Source organism: Lycium ferocissimum, chromosome 10, assembly GCF_029784015.1.
Source record: "Lycium ferocissimum isolate CSIRO_LF1 chromosome 10, AGI_CSIRO_Lferr_CH_V1, whole genome shotgun sequence".
Lineage (NCBI taxonomy): Eukaryota > Viridiplantae > Streptophyta > Magnoliopsida > Solanales > Solanaceae > Lycium > Lycium ferocissimum.
This window is the reverse complement of record NC_081351.1, coordinates 62,871,993-62,890,204: the sequence shown is the minus strand read 5'-3', so window position 1 is coordinate 62,890,204 and position 18,212 is coordinate 62,871,993.

Below are 18,212 nucleotides of genomic sequence, written 5' to 3'. Positions count from 1 at the left end.
ATTTCCCCTTAGTGTACAGTGAATAGACTAACGAGGGGCATGACGTATGCGAGGTTTGGACAAGTAAGAAATAGTCTTTAATGGTTCTAATTAAGATTTCCAAAGACATTCGAGTTAAGGAAAGAAAGTTGTTAAGGAAAGCGAGTTATAAGTTGAGTGTGTCGGGCAAAATTATGAGCATCGAGTCAATGATACTTTAAGGCTGCTTTGAGGAAGAGTTATGACGTCCCTTAGATTGCTAATGAAGTGATAAACAAGTGTTAAGAAGGTTCCATGAGGATTGGAGATCAAACGAGACGACGGGAACAACTTCGGTGGAACTGTGAGTTCCACGACCATGTTCCACGGACCATGGAATGTTCCACGAACCGTGGAAGGGTCCGTGGAACTGCCAGCAGAGATGATGGCTGGCTGCTCGTGAACCATGACCAGAACCATGGCCAACACAAGGTTCCACGGACCGTGGAAGAGTCCGTGGAAGTCCCGACGGGCTGAACTTAGTTCAATTATATATTGATGCTCCCATTCCATTTATTTCATTTCCACCCACTTCTTCAACCTCTCAAGACCTCTAGAACCTTCCATATATTTCATCCATAAGAAAACAAAGGATATCAAGGATCAACAACAAGAATTGGAGTGAATCAAGTGTCTGAAACCTCACTAAAGTCATCCAAACCAAGAAATCTCAAGAAAGGTGAAATAGGGTTTTGGTGCAAGAAGTGTATTATCATTCAAGGCTTATTCCTCCATCATCTAAGGTGAGTTTCATGACCTTCCCATGTTGTTTGAAGCGTTGACAGGTTGAAACACTTGAATTGTAGAAGAGTATAGAAAATGGGTCATAAATGGGTGAATAGTGTTATTATTGATTAGTAGTTGGCATGAATCATGATAATGAATATGTTGAGATTATAAATACGTTATAAATGATATTTAGAACATGGAATAAGTATTGGATGTGAAAGAACGCGATAATGGACTTTGATCATGATTATGGAGAATTTGGAGTGAAATTATGAAATGCGAATAATGTAAATGAATGACGATTGTTGTTATGATATTGTGATTGATATCATGAATGTTGGGAGTTGATATGGAATATGGCGAAAGTCGTATAAACAAAGGAAATGCTTCCCAACTTTCCCTAGATTTAGTAAGTACGTTCTTATGATTGTTTAGCTAATGTTGATACGAATTTCCTTGAAGGTATAAACGAGTGCATCAAAGGAGAACGAGCAAGCAATAGAATAGTTAAACGACAAAGGTATGTGAGGCTAGTCCTTGCTTCCTAAGGCATGAATCTTATGGCATGAATTTCATCCTTCTTGATGAATTTCCCGTCTTAAAGAAGACTATGAGTCCTTATTTATGAATAGTCATCCGAGAGAAGAGATACACGAAGAGTACGATAATGATGATGATAAGCTTAAGTCTAAAGAAGTTATAGCCCATGATATGATGTTCCTATAAAGCTAATGATACTATTTATAATCTATTGATGCTAATCATTATTTACACTCACCTTACGCTTGTTCCTTCAAGGTGAGGCAGAATGCTTATGAATGCTCCATAATGAAATCGGGAGTCCACGACCTTATGTCACCCCGATAAAGTATGATTATCTATGAGTCTCTATGCATACATTATGATGAGTTATGATAAGTATATTATGATGAGCATACCATTATGAGCATATGATGATATTACACCACGCCTATATGGCCAGGCAGTCACCGCCAAGGCGGGCAGCTATACACCATGGCCAGTTGGCATGGGCAGACACCACTAGTGGGCGGCATGAGATGGTACCCCGGACGCGGGAGGCCTGAACGCGGGCTAATGTTATTGATTATCACACCGTACCTATATGGTCGGGCAGCTTATACATTTATGCATATATGATATGATGATGAGTATGAAAGTAAGCCAGCATGCATTATTTCTTTTATGACTCGGTCAGTTACAAATTGCTCCTCATTTAATGCCTCCTTATTTTATTGATGTTTCATTATTGTTTTTGCCTTACATACTCAGTACAATATTCGTACTGACGTCCGTTTTCTTTGGACGCTACGTTCATGCCCACAGGTAGACAGGGAGGTGATCTAGACACATAGGAGTTGTTAGCTGATTGAGAGCACTCCACTTTTCCGGAGGTGCCATTGATTATTCTTTTGGTACATATATGTATATATATTCCTGATTTGGGCACGACGGGGTGCTGTCCCGTCCATATGTCTAGTACTCTAGTAGAGGCTCGTAGATACGCAGTGTGGGTAGTATGGTCTCACAGTCTTTATGTATATGCATGTATATTTATTATTTTGGCAGTAAAAAGGCTTATGTTTATAAAAGTAAATATGTTTCAAATGTTAATAGTTTTCTATGATTATGAGCGTATACTATGAATGAGAGCAGATGAGTAACAGAATGAGCGGTGTTCGGTGATTGGCCCCTGATACCCGTCATGGCCCGTAGTCGGGTCGTGACAGTGCCACATATGGACACATATCTCAATTAAAATATCAATATCATACTTTATCATCCAATTACCTCAACAATGATAATTATTCTCTCTGAATCATAAGGCAATCACTAAGAATCCACTCTAGAATCAATGACGTGGCGACAGGCCAACAAATCAGACTAAGGCAACAACTCAATAAAACTCAATAAGGTGACAAGCTAAAGTCAACAATAATACCGACCTAAGCATTCCATCCCAAACTTCATACCCGAAGGTTTACATGCTTTCTCCAACAATCACTAACTCTACATATGATTCGCTAACTGAAGTCTAACCAAAAGGTAAGCCTTAACCTACCTGAAAAGCTAAACAGGAGCTGCGAACCATCAAACCTTGACCTTGCCCTTTCGTTGCGCCTCCAAATACTCAAGGTCTAATCATATTCGAGTTCTTTATTAGAAATCAAGAAGAACGATACCATATTGATATACTTCTAGTTAGGTCAAATTCTAACTCATTGGCATAACGGGCCCACAAGGGAAAAATGGGAAATTGGGAGTTGGAATATGCAATTCATGTTCTAGATGATCAAACCCACTAATCAAATGCTAAATCAACTCAAGATTAAGCCTAATTTGGATTTAAAGTGAAACCTCCAATTTTGGTTAAGAACCCTAACTTTTCAATCCTCAAATTATTCAACAATAATGGAAGAAATGAGTTTAACAACCATGAATTCATCAAATACTATGGTCATACCAGTCAATTTCACTATCAATTTCCATTTAGGAAGTAAAAACCCATTTCAAGAAATTATCATATGACTCATCTTTCCCACTTTGAATCTAGTGATTCTAAGCATCGAATAAGGACTTAGGAAGGTAAATGGTGAAGTCAAAGATCTTACCTCCAAGAAGATTCAGTCCAAAAGCTATTCAATTCGCCCAAAGTATGCTTAGAGGGTGATGAAAGGAAATGATAGGGTTCAAGGGTTTTAACTTAAAAGGAAGGAAATAATCTGCCAGTCATTCGCTGCAGCGGTTGGATTATACCCGCTGCAGCGAGATCGCTACAGCGCTACTCGTCCCGCTACAACGGCCAACAATACAACTCACAAGGTCTCTACGGCAGCTTCCCTTCCGCTATAGTGAGTACGCCACAGCAGATACCTGTCCGCTGGGACAACTCACCATGATACCATCCCACACGCTATAGCGGTCGGTCCCTCGCTACAGCAGGACTGCTATCGCAAGCCTGGTGCTACGGCAGTGAACATCAGACACCAAAAACTCCTGGTTTTTGACAAGGTTCAACCCGAAATCCGACTATCACCCGAGGCCCCACAGATACAAAACAAACATGCAAACATACATAAAAATGCGCTATGAACTCATCTATTGCCTCGGAATTTTGGCCTATTTGACCAAGTCAACCCCTAATGGCCCAAAGCCAAGTTTCCAACCCAAGTTCCAAAATGCTCCCAAGTGCCTTGGGAATCAAATCGAACATCCCACCAAGTCATAAACAATCATCCGGACCTCTCGGAATCGTTGGAATTCCGAAAAAGGTTTGTTTACCCAAAAGACAACTTTGAGTCAAACATATCAAACTTTAAGGCTCAAACTTTTAAAAGTCACACTAAAACTCACCCAATAACCTCGGGAAAATGTCAACAGGGGTAAAAGGGTCAATAGCACTATAACTACCAATCGGCTCGTTGTAGGATAATACTCCTTTAAATAATTTCGGTAGTTGGTTACCGTGGTGTGAGGTTATATAGACCTACATTAGACAACTAGTACTATTAAATACATAACAAATCCTCATAATTCAAACATAATGCTTCATCACATAAAGTATGATACTACTGGTAGAAGATAATTATGGGGCATAAATAATCCAAATTTCTGGGAAGTTGTGAAGTAAATAAAACAACTACTAGTACTACTTCGCATTTAAATTGTCAATTACATGCACCTAGAATAGTCATATGGATAACACCAAAAAGCTGAGCCTAAACATCATCCTATAAATACATATCATATACATCCTTCAAGTAATTTGTGAAATCAATGAGTCCTTGATTGTGAAAGAGATGCAATTATTTTCTGAATAAATGTATATGTATATGCATACATGGCCAACATTCTTAAAATTTTAATATTCCCTCTGTTAAGAATTCATATTCAATTTAATTCCTCTCTCAAAAATTCAGATGGTTGCAATACGTGTTGTCAAAAATGATTTCGATGGATTCATTTAATTTAATTAGCCAATGAAAAAGGAGGGCATAGGTGAGAAAGAAATATAATTATTTTCATTACAAATGTCATAAGTATATACATACGTAGCCAACGTTATAGAAATTTTAATTTTCCTCCCTTAAGAATTCCTATTCAATTTTGTTTCTCTCAAAAAAATCAATAGAAACAATGCATGTGGTCATCGAAAGAGATTTAATTATGCAGTTTAGAAATGTAATATGTATATACATACACACCCAACATTCATCAAATTTTAATATTCCCCCCAAGAAGAATTCATAATCAATTTAATTTCCATCTCAAGAAACCAATAGAAACAATAAGACTTGGTCAAAGATGAGTCCCAAGGATTCATTAAAGTTAATTGGCCATTGAAAAAGGAGAGAAAAGGTGTGAAAGAGATGAAATTATTTCCTTCAGAAGAGCTACATACATGGACAACGTTCTTAAAAATTTAAATTTCCCTCCATTGAGATTATTAATGATTAATTTAGCTTCCCTCTCAAAAATATATTTAGAAACACTGCATGTGGATGAGTTCCAACAATTCATTTAATTAGCCATTGAAGGAACTGGTATGAAAGAGATGAAATTAAAAGTATGTATATACATACACAATCAACATACTTAAAAATGAACTTTTTTCCTCCACCGAGAATTCCTATTCAATTTACTTTGTCTCTCAAGAAATTCAATAAAAACAATGCATGTGATCAAAGATGATTTCCAGGAATTCATTTAAGTAGCCACTGAAAAAATGATTAGGTTTGAAAGAGATTGAATTAATTTCCTCGGAAATATATATAATGCATGCCTAACAAGTCATTTTAGTTTCATTGTAAAATAAAAATAAAAATCAATTTAAACAATTCATTCCTAAGCAATTTGAATTCATATGTTGATTTTTGAACTACGATTGGGGTTTTCTTTGTTAGTTTGTTTTCCAATATTCATGCCTAAGCAATTTGAATTCATGTGTTGATTTTGAACTATGATTGGAATTTTCTTTGCTAGTTTGTTTTCCAATATTCATAAAAAAAAAATGGAGGATATGTTACTATTATAAGAACAATTGTTTAAAACTATTACTATTATAAAAAATAAAAAATAAAAACTACTCAATAACAATGGGATCATCGATTGTTCCTTCATCCCAAGCAACAAGGAAGCATACACCCCCTTGATCACCTTCAACCAAATCAAATCTTAGGAAAAACCCTCTTCTTATATTAATATCCGCTACGAATTCTCTTCAGCCTTGTCTGAGCCTCCTTCTTCGACCACAATCAGCCAGAGTTGCATGCCATAGGTACCCACGACAGTATAGAATTGTCAACTCCGGTGATGGAGGAAGGTGTTCATACACTATTGAAGGAATATACTGCAAAAACATGAAGGTGTTATTATAATAATATACGAACAAAGAAAGGTAAAGGTTAGAGTAAGATTCAAAGGAACTAACATACCAAATCATCATGCTTGATGCAAGAATCTGCCATACACACTTCGAATGATTGGTTGTTCATATTTTTTTTATCTTATTTTTTGTGTGTGAGAACTGAGTGTTCATATATAGAACTGGACTGAGACGGACTCGGTATATATGTATATACACGCCCAACATAGTAAAAAAAGTTAATTTTCCCTCCAATTCATCTTAGATTCCCGCTCAACAAATAAAATAAAATAATTCATGTTGTCAGGGGTTGCATCATTAAAAAAGAAAAAGTAAAAGTTTATGATGAAAATAAAAAAAAAAATGTTGACTTTCATAAGACAGAGAAAAACTCCTCCACTCGCACCACACGCGGTGGGGGATGTAAACACCAAAGGACAGAAAAGGGCATTGACGTAAAATTTGTGAGTATTATGGAGAATAACTTCTTTGTTGGTAATACAAAGTCAAAGTTCCTTGTGTGTTATTTTGTCTCTCACTTGTCTTTTGTCCTCATGAAAGCAAAATGTCCCTCATAGGCGGTGGAAAGTCCTTCTGTCCACTTTATAATGAAAAGTCCTTTATTGGGTTGGTAAATGGGTTAGAATAAGGGAGTGGCCTCGCGCACATGAGAATTGGGCTTCATAAGCAAAACAGATCGATTCCCCCCCCCCCCCCCCCGGCCCTATGCGCTTTTTTTTTTCTTTTTTCTTTTTTTTTTTTTTTTTTTTTGAAAACCACTTTAAAGAAATTCCATTGAAATAAGGATCATAATTGCAAATATGCTTACTTGAAAAAGACATCATAAAATAGATAAACTTGAGTAGATCTCAACTAGACTGAATTTAAACAGCAAATAGTACTAGTCCACCGTCGAAATTAACTTCAGCAAACGCTCGGTGGGAGAGCAACCTGTTTGTTGTCATTAATAAAAACAAGAACACGAGTGCAGTCCACTGGCTCTGGAATTGGCTTGGAAATATTTAACACCACGATGTGAAGATTTGGGTTTTCTTTGTGTATTATACTCACTGCTTTATCCACATTTTGTCCCATCAGCTCTGGCCAAACAGATTTACCTGAAACCTTACACTGATCACATTTAGGCAGACTCATATCGGGCTAATTAATTCCCTAATTCTATTATACTATATAGATATGCAATGCTTGTATCCCGGCCCTATGTGCGAGCTATACGTGAGGCCCAATTAAAATCTAATTTTGCAAAATAGTTTTTTTTTTTGCTATTTTCTAGCTTACCCGAAATTATCCAAATATGCTTACCAGATAACTATCCAAGTTCATCCCCTAGAAGTGAGTAGACAATTAACATCAATGACGTTCATTATTCTCCTTATTACTCCAGATTATGACGGGTTTTATCGTCAACGTTAATAGCCTTTATTCTCGACCATTACTCCAATTAATATGGCACTTTATTTTCTGAACACTAACAAGCATTTCAGATCTCCTCCTTTACTACCCAAAAGTGGTCATCTACCTATATAATCAGTACATATATCTCTGGTCAAAATCATCCTAAATTACTATCTTCTTCTCTCCTTCTCCGAATAGTTTCTATGCAATATTTTTTGTAAAATCTCCAAACTTTCAACCATGAGTGCACATGTTTGGAAGTGACTGCGGGACCTTGGGAGCAAGCGGCTATGACGATTTGCATCCCAGTTGGGCCGAAATCACTTTCAAGACAGCCACTTGCCACGACACAGTTTTGTGATAAATTGTTCTTGTTTTAACTTTTTGCTTAGTATCAATATTGTACTATTTTTTACTAACAATTTAAAAGCGATTTTATTACTACAATATTGATCAAATGGTTGTTTCTTTGAGGAAAACTCTTCCCGATTTATCAAAATTTAAGCCTTTGGACGAAAACAATTTTAAACACTGGTCTCAAATTTTTTTGATTTTCTTTGAACAATTTGAAGTGGACTATTTTTTGTTTGATGAACCACCTATTAATGTTCCTAACACTGCTATTGATGTTTCAAACACTACTGTTAGTTCTGCTACTGTGGTTGCTGATGATGCTGCTAAATAGAAATTTGAAAAAGATAACAAAACTGTTAGAGGACATCTGTTGAACCATATGACTAACCCTCTAATTGATTTATTTGTTGCTAACAAATCTTCTACGGAAATATGAGACAGAGTGGAAAAGAAATATGGTACTGATGATGCAAGGAAGAAGAAATATGTTGTTGGCCAGTGGATTGAGTTCTAGTTGATTGATAATAATCCAATCATGGAACAGGTTCATGAGTATGAGAACTTGACTATTGATGTTCTTACCGAGGGCATGAAGATGTGTGAGATTTTCCAGGCCAATGTTGTGCTTGAAAAATTCCCACCGTCTTGAGTGATTACAGGAACCAACTGAAGCATAAAAAGAAGGACTTGGCTCTCTAGGAACTGATTAGACACATGAGGACTGAGGAGGCAAACCGTCTCAAAGATAAGATGGAACTATTTCCCTTAATTCTCCTAAAGCTAACCTTATGGAAACTTCTGGTACTGTTGTGAGACAGGTTCAAAGGCAAACAGAAGAAAGTCCTGAAAAGGGAAATGGGAAGAAGAAGAATCACTTCAAAAAGACAGAGAGCCATATTCAGAAGTTCAAGGGACCTTGTTTCGTCTTTGGGAAACTTGTTCACAGGGTTGCTCAGTGTAATCAAAGACAAGGGCAAAACTCTAAGCAGAGAGGACAAAGTACTGCCCAAGCCAATCTTGTTGAGGGGAATGAAGTTATTGATGATGTGGTTGTTGAGGCGAATCTGGTAGCTAGACTAATAGGGTGCTGGACACGAGCTCTTCAAGGCATCTTTGCGCGAATAAGGAGCTATTTCATAACTTTGAAGAGTCTACTAATGGTGAGTGTGTCTACATGGGTGACTCCACTACTGCTGGAGTTATCGGTAAAGGAAAAATCCAACTTAAGTTAACTTCTGGAAAAACTTTAGCCTTGAACAATGTTCTGTATGTATCTCCCTTCGTAGAAACTTAGTTTTTGGAGCACTTCTCAACAAAGCAGGCATTAAACTTGTTTTTGAAGCTAATAAAATAACTATTTCTCGTGGAGGAGACTTTGTTGGGAAGGGGCATCTTAGTGGGGGTTTATTTGTCTTTGAACATTATTCAAGAGATTGTCAATAATGAAAATATTTCCAGTTCTGCTTATATTGCTGAGTCTGTTGATTTATGGCATGGTAGACTAGGTCATGTTAATAGTGCTTTTATTAAAAGACTTAGAAAAATGGAATTAATCCCTGTGGTAAAAGTTGATGAATTTTCTAAGTGTCATGTGTGTGCACAAGCAAAACATGCTAAGAAACCATTTAAATCCGTTATTAGTAGAAAGACAGAATTGCTTGAACTAGTACATTCAAACTTAGCTTGTTTCAAGAACATTGTTAGTAAAGGTGGAAAGAAGTATTACAGTACTTTTGTTAATGACTTTTCTAGATACAATAAGGTATATCTTCTTAAGTCTAAAGATGAGGCAGAAAGCATGTTTTTGAAATTCAAAGCAGAAGTAGAAAACCAATTAGAGAGAAAAATCAAGAGACTTAGATTTGATAGGGGCGATGAATATAGTACCAATACTCTATAGGATTTTTGTGATAAAAATGGTATCATAAATGAAGTTAGTGCTCCCTATACTCAACAAAATGGTGTAGCTGAATGCAAAAACCAAACCCTTAAGGAAATGATGAACTCTATGCTTTTAAGTTCGGGTCTGTCTGAAAACATGTGGGGGGAAGCTGTTTTGTCTACATGTTATATTCTTAATAGAGTCCCTTATAAGAAGCTATACAAGACTCCATATGAGTTGTGGAAAGGGTTTTCCCCTAACTTGAAATTTCTAAAAGTGTGGGGGTGTTTAGCGAAGGCTTGTCTATGTGATTTCAAATGGGTAAATGTAGGATCTAAGACTTTTGACACTGTTTTTATTGGTTATGCTCAAAATAGTGTTGCTTATAGATTTATGTCTTTGAATAATTATTCTATTTGTGAATCTAGAGATGTAGAATTTTTTTAGCATGTTTTTCCTTTGAAAAATAATGTGCCTAGTGTTGTGCAAAATAATGTTTCTACATCTGTGCCTGTTAATTCTCATGTTGTGCCTTCTTCTAATACTGTTGATAATGAGCATCAAATTGAACTTAGAAGAAGTAAAAGACATAGAATTGAGACTAGCTTTGGTCTTGATTTTATTACTACTTTTTTGACTTAGAATTATGATATTGATGTTTTAAATGATGAATTACTGTCAATCTACTTAATGGAAGAAAACCCTAAGACTTATGATAAAGCAATGAGGTCAATAGATGCTATGTTTTGGAAAGAGGAAATTAAGAGTGAATTAGACTCCATAGTTTTCAATCACACTTGGGATTTGCATGATTTGCCTAAAGAATCTAGACCCATAAGTAGCAAGTGAATATTTAAAAGGAAATTGAGACCTGATGGTACAATTGATAAATATAAGGCTAGACTTGTAATTAGGGGCTTTAACCAAAAGTAAGGTGTTGATTACTTTGATACTTATTCTCCTGTGACTAAAATAGCGACCATTAGAACTCTTATTGCCCTAGCTGTCATTCATAGTTTAGTGGTACACCAAATAGATGTTAAAACGGATTTTTCTAAATGGTAATTTAGAGGAAGAGATCTATATGAAATAGCGACCATTAAAACTCTTATTGCCTTAGCCGCCATTCATAGTTTAGTGGTACACCAAATGGATGTTAAAACGGCTTTTCTAAATGGTGATTTAGAGGAAGAGATCTATATGACTCAACCTGAAGGTTTTGTGGTCCCAAGACAGGAAGATAAATATGCAAATTGAGAAAGTCCTTGTATGCCCTAAAGTAGGCACATAAACAGTGGTATGAAAGGTTTAATGGCACATTAGTGGCTGATGATTTTGTTGTTAATGCTTCTGATACCTGTGTTTATTCTAAAGTGATAGGTGTTGACACCTAATTTTTACCTCATAAGACACATATTTTCATTTTCAAAATTCTCAAGTCCAAAACGGAGTAAGGATACACTCTTAAAAATTAAAATTTCAAAAATTCCGAGAAAATTGCAAAAATTGACATTTAATTATTATTTCATAAAAATTGACAATTACAAGAAAATTACGAGTTATTTACTTTCACAAATATGATTTAAAAGAAGATATGTATCCCACTTCATCTAACTCAGGAAAATTGTTAATTAAGATAACATGTGAATTACGGCTCATTTTGATCGCATTTTCACATTTTTCGGAACTATGTCAATATTGGGCTCGTTTTAAAGCTTGCATTTTAACTTTATGAGTTTTAATTTTTATTTAGCCTAAATAATTAATATATTTAGCTATATATATATATTTATAATATATAGTCTATTAAATAAAGAGGGGGTTTAATTTAAATGTTCTTAAAACTTAGGGAGGGGTTGGGGGGGGGGGGGGGGTTCTTTTTAAAAAAGGGGTGGAAGTTTATTAAAAATAAACATTCGACCCCCCAGTTCTTCATTTCACCATCCTGACCCTTCCACCTTTGTGAGAGGCGATTTCGAGCGACATTAGGGTTCCGCCATTGGCGTTCCGCCCACAGTGATCCACGGCCATTTTTGAGGGGTTTTGTTCCTTATCACGAGTTCTCGTGATTCCCAGGTTCAATTTCCTTAGACTTGTGTTTTTCTATACCTAATTGAATCCTAATTGAGGATGTTACTCTAGGTTTCTTCGTGTTATGGTTACCATGGGTAGAGCCATGAGCTCTTTGCCATCTTGTGCCCCATAACACTCAATGAAGAAACCTACGGGGGAATTTCCTAGGTGGATTCGTGGTTGGGTACGATTTTGGGGGGATTTTATCTTGTTTTGTACTATTGTACCGTTATAAGGTGGTAATTTTGTTTTATTGATGACGAGGCATACTATCCTAGTATTTTCTGATTTTATTTGCATTTTTCGGGTACAATTAGTTAGATTCTTAGTTGTATTATGTGATTTGTGTGAAAATTTGTTGGATAAGGTACAATTGGTACAAATTTGCTGAAAATTGGTTTTGTCCTTTACTAAATTCGTATTTGTTTAGGATAGGGTTTTTGGAATTGGGGGGAATTCGATTAAGTGACCTAAAATCTTTCCATTTCTATCCCTAGCATCATGTTTGTGCTATAAATAGAAGAGTTTATTGTCATTTTGAAGAGGCTTTTTTCTGAGAATTTTTTAGAAATCATATAGGTTCTATTATGAGAATTAAAACTCTCCATTACTAAAATACTATCAATATATCAAATATACTATATTATACTATTCAAAATACTACAATACTAAAATCAAGAACAAAAAGGCCTTTTTAAAAGGTTTTTGGTGTTGGAACTTGAAGGATAGTGACCTCAACCCCTCCCCCCCCCCCCCCCGATCTTTTGCTTGCCTCGTAGAAAGGTAATACTCCTATTCCATCTTATTTACTCTACTTTAGCTTGTTTTTATGTGTTGAAGCCTATGTTGAAAGTTTGAATCATGTTTGGTTATTTTCTGTGTATAAACTGTTGAATAGCTCTTTTATGTTAAGATGTTATTATTAAATAGTTTTAGTGTTGTTAGTTGATTTTGGTGTTTGAAAATGGTTGGAATATGCAGAGAAGGGTCTGTTTTAGCTTGTGATTACTGTTACATTGAAATTTAAAGTATGAATATGACATGTGACTCTTGAGAGGTTCTGTGTTGTGTTGAAGGTTTTTTTTTTTTTTTTTTTTTTTTTTTTTTTTTGAAGTGTGTTTTCCAGATTTTGCTACTGTTTCATTAGTCTTTTAGCTTTTGTTTAAAGTTCTTGGTATGTGAAGGATAATCACCTTGGTTTTAAAACTGTGTTGGAACTAAAATGGACTGATTCCCTTTTGCTTGTTGTTGATAGTTGAAGTTAGGCTTAAAAAATGGCATGAGATGTTTTGAAAAGATTTAAGAGTCTTTAGGAAGCAACTGGATAAAATGGTTTTCAAAATGTAGGTAGTCTGTGCCTGGGTCTGTTTGTGTATTTCTGTGAATCTCTTGTTGGTTTTAAGACCAAGGTTGGGAACTTGATGTATGTTTGATCTTGAAGTATCCTTTAAAGGTTGTTGTAAACTTGAAAATGATCTTAAAACCTGGAAATATGTCCTGTGTGATTCTGTGTTGTCTTGTCTATTTTGAACTAGAAGAGATCTAAACCTCTGCTTGTCATGTTCATGTTGAATCCATCTTCATAATCTGAGGTTGTTGCTTTCAATATTCATATGAACTTGTAAAAATGGCTTTCAAACTCTTTTTAAAACTGGTATGTTGAAGACTTTTTCCTAAAAGTTGTTTGTTTGGACTTTGGATGTTGATATGAGAACTTTGTTAGTTCTGAGAATCTCTAAAATGGACTTTAACTTCCTTGTTCTTGACTCTGTGACTTTTAAAAGATTTGGAAGAGGAATTTATTGTTTTATGGCTACTATTTGTTTGGCTTGTACAGTGATTTGCCTCTTGAACCCTGTTAGCTATTTGAAATCTAAAAATGACTCCCTTGAACTTGCCTAGTTGGATTATGAGACTGTAAAGTTGGATACTTGTTTAAAGTAAGGGCCTAAAAGACTTGTAACTCATCTTGTTAGTTTTTAAAGAATCTAGATGTCTGAACATTGTGTGATTGTTGATCCTGCTCTTTCTGGGAACTTGTTAAGAGGAATAAGGAATGGGAGTTGTAAGAAAGTTGTTTTCTTGACTTGCAACTGGGGTAATAGGCTCTGGGGGTGGCTAGCATGTTGGTAGTTTTGACTTGCTTGTGACTTATAGATCACTGTCCTGTCTAATATTGGCTACTTGTTTGTAATGTTCATGTTGGTTTGTCACTTGCGACTTGTATTTTATACTTCTATTGCTTACAGTTTGCTTGTTTCTCTTTGCCTAATATGATCACCTAATAAACTAAGTGTAGGAATTCTAAACTAGGACTAAAGCTGCTTTAAAGGATTGAGTATGATACTTGCTTTTGTAATACACCTCCCCCCTGTCATTTACTTGTAAAATCTGAGATTGCCTCATATGTATTCCTTTTCCCTATTTGCTTGTTTTGAAACTGAACCATGTCTAATACATTGTTGAAAGACCTAAGATAGTATCATGTCCCTCCTTTAATGTCTTTGAAACTCCTGAATTACTAAGTGCTTTGTTTGAACTTCTCCCTTTGACAGTGCTTGGGCTCAACTATACTTGATGAACCTGCATACTTGTCCATTAGGTATTTGAACTTGCTTAAAGCTAAAACTAGCCTGAAAAGACTTAGAACCTTGTTGTTTGATTCTGTAACCTGCTTAAGTGAGATATATGGATATAAGTGAGATATATGGATAAAAAATGACCTCTAGAAACTAATTTAGCTCCCTCTTGGTTTAAAATGGACTCTTTAGCTAGGCTAATCCCTTATCTTGCCTTGTGTTGTCCATTGATTCTGTTGAAAGCTAAGTAGGACCTAGTGTTGTGTGTTGTTGATCACTTGTGCATCACCTTTGTCCTGACTAACCTGATTGCTCTGCATTTCCTATCTACTCATTGCTGCTACTTGCTCCCATGCCATCTTGACACTCATATGACCCAATAGCTGAAGCCACATTGCTTAGACCTGTTGGGATGTCTGTAACACTTAGCTATTGTTTTTTTCTTGAATTGCTTGAGTCATGTCTTTAGCTACTTGTTCTTAAGGATGGCTTTAGAGCTTCTAGTTTGAGTTAAAGGATTCTTTGAAGTCCTTCTGATATTGATTAAGATCACTGAATAGCATTAGTGAAATTCTGGAGACTTGTTTACCTTTAAAACCAACTAAAAGTCTAGGATCAAGCTTAAAATTGAAGTGTTTGGAAGCTTTGGTGTAGTTGTGTCCCTGGGAATAAGATTTGATTAGGTAAGAGAAGTGTATATCAAGTATATGGAGGGTATGCAACAATGTTTTGCTCTCTTAGGTGTGTATATTTGAGGTATATCTTGTGTATGACATGGTTCTTACACTTAGTTGGAAATCTGGGAAAGTTGTAGTTTGGGCCTCAGATTCTGGGCTGCATTTCTTTTGGTCCTTTAGAGCTCCTTACCTGTTTCTGCACTCAGTTTGGGCTCTGCCTTGGGCCTTTCTTTTGTGATATTATTTATAGCTTTTGGTTATTAATATGGGCTTGGCCCAAGTCGATGTAATTAATTTTTTGGCTTTGTAATTTATTTAGTTCTTAGCTATGTTGAGTAGTATACTAATATTGTGCATACCTGTTTGTATCCTTGTCCACCCAAACCCGTTGGTGGGTCCCAACGGGGCCCACTAACGTATCTAGATCGAGTCTACCAACTTGGAGCAAAAAATGGAGCATACGTTTTGGACCCGAGGCTACCCAGTTGCATAACATCTCTATTTAGGCTTGGTCGGCCCAATTTCCCATCTCTTTATTACTTATGCCTTTAAATGCTTATTTGCATTTTTATTTATAAATTGGAACCCTTAGGATGATCCCACATTTAAAGTCGCCTAAACTTGATTTTAAAATTGTGCAAAACTGATTTTGGAAACTTTAATATAACTTGTGACTTTAAAACGGATTGATATAGTATAATTTGGACTAAAAATGATCAATTTCATAAATTGTGGGACTGATTTGAACATTTTTTGAAACCTGTGGACTGATATGAACCTATGGATTGATTTAAAGACTTTATGGATTGTTTTGACCATCTTAATAACTTGGACTATTTTGGACTAAAATTGGCTAAAAATCTAAAAATATAAAATATGGTTAAAATATGGATAATAATAGTATGCCAAAAATGTTTTTTAAAACTTAAAACTTTTTTTTCTAAAACTCGGGTGGGCTTACGTGGTGTTCTACTTAGGTTAGTGCCTTCGGGTTTTAACCTAGTTGTTCTAGTCCGAAACCCAAAAACGCCCAATTTTGGGCAAAACTCTACCATTTTTATTTTCTTGAAAATGAGTATTTTTTGCATAAATGACCAACCTTCATTTGCGGAAATATAAAACAAAAGTTGTTTTTATCAAAAATAATTTATATTTACAAGGCATACTATTAGAACCCGTAGGTCAATTGTATTTTACGGATCCTTAATACCGGGGTGCCTAACACCTTTCCCGGGGGATAATCAGAACCCTTACCCAAACTTTGGTACAAATTAGTTTTTTGTAAAACTCAACCGTTTTAAATGAATCCTTTCGAACTGGTTTTCCTAACTTACCTATAACTTAGATGGCGACTCTAAAACGATGTCCATTTAGAGCACCAGCCACGTAGAAGTTTATTTTTTTCTTTTTCTCGGTACGATTGACAATTGTACTTTCCCGAGACACTTTTCTTTTTAAATGAGGCAAGTACAAATCCAAATTGAAAAAAATATGACCTGCTACAATGGCCCCATGGATTGATGCAGTGCCAGCCCCGGGGGATGATCTTAGACCCGTGGCGGGCCCTGTTATGACCTTGACTGATCAGGACCTAGTTGGGAGGTTTAGAAAGTTGGAGCCGCCGAGGTTCTCGGGTACTTCTGGAGAGGACGCTTATGAGTTCATCTTGGATATGCATGAGCTATTACATAGGATAGGGATCGTAGAGTCCCATGAAGTTGACTATGTGTCCTACCAGTTTCGTGGAGACGCGAAGACTTAGTGGAGGTATTTTGTTTCTTGCAGACTTGAGGGTTCTCCTCCCCTTACTTGGACTCAGTTCTACCGGGCCTTCCTTAAGAAGTATGTGCCTCGGGCTTTGAGAGAGGCGCGTAGGGATGAGTTTCTACATCTTCAGCAGAGGGGATTGTCTGTGGAGGCCTATGTGACTCGCTATCTGTATCTGGCTCGTTATTCAGCTCTTTTTATTCCTACTGAGCCTGACAGGATTAAGCGCTTTATTGGTGGGCTGGTTGGTTCTCTCCAGATTCCTTGCCTTCAGATGGAGGCAATTGGGGGCTTCCCTCTGGTCCATCATTAAGCAGCTTCTTTAGTTGGCGCCGCTATAGCCCGTGCATTTGGAAGGGGTAGTGAGAAGAGGCAATTACAGACTGAGAGTTATGGTGGTTCTAGCTCGAGGGGCGCCAGTCAATCTTCTAGGTTGTATCAGCCATAATCCGGCCGCCCTGTACATTCAGCCTTACAGGCTTCCTCCAGTGAGCCACCCAGGCAGAGAGCTCTTGAGAGCTTATTTTCTCGACCAATAGACAGGGTTGTTCCAGTCGGGACCTCAGCTTCAGTTTATCAGTCTCTGTCTTCTAGGGTCTGCTTTGTATGTGGGGAGTTTGGTCATATCGCTAGGAGGTGTCCCCGATCAAGGTAGGATCATCAGTCCCAAAGGACTCCGGCATCATCAGGTAGGCGAAGAGGTACTTCTCAGAGAGGCGGTGCTCAGTCAGGCCGCGGTGGTTCTCAGGTTTCTAGAGGTGGATCCCAGGTTGGTAGAGACGGGTCCAGAGTTCGAGAGGTGGGACATGGTGGGGCCATGTGGTACTCATTCCTAGGTAGACCTGAGGTAGAGGCCTCAGATATTATTATTTTAGGTACCGTTTGTGTCCGACATAAAGCAGCATTTGTGTTATTTGATCCTGGATCCGTTTATTCGTATGCGTCTGCATATCATGCCGTTGATTGGGATTTGCCTTGTGATAGCATAGCTATACCTGTTCATGTGTCTACTCCGGTTGGAGATTCTGTTGTCGTTGATCAAGTTTATTAGTTATGTTTGGTTACTTTTATAGGGTATTGACACTTGGGTAGATTTGATGATTCTTGTATGGTGTCCATTTTGAGGTTTTCACCAATCATCGTATCCTTCAACATGTGTTTACCCAGAGAGATCTTAATTCCAGGCAGCGCCGATGGACGGAGCTTCTGAAGAACTATGACATCTCTATTCTTTATTATCCAGGAAAAGCCAATATTGTTGCTGATGCCTTGAGTCGCAAGGGGGTGAGTATGGGGAGTTTAGCTCTTTTGATTGTTTTTGAGCATCCGTTGGC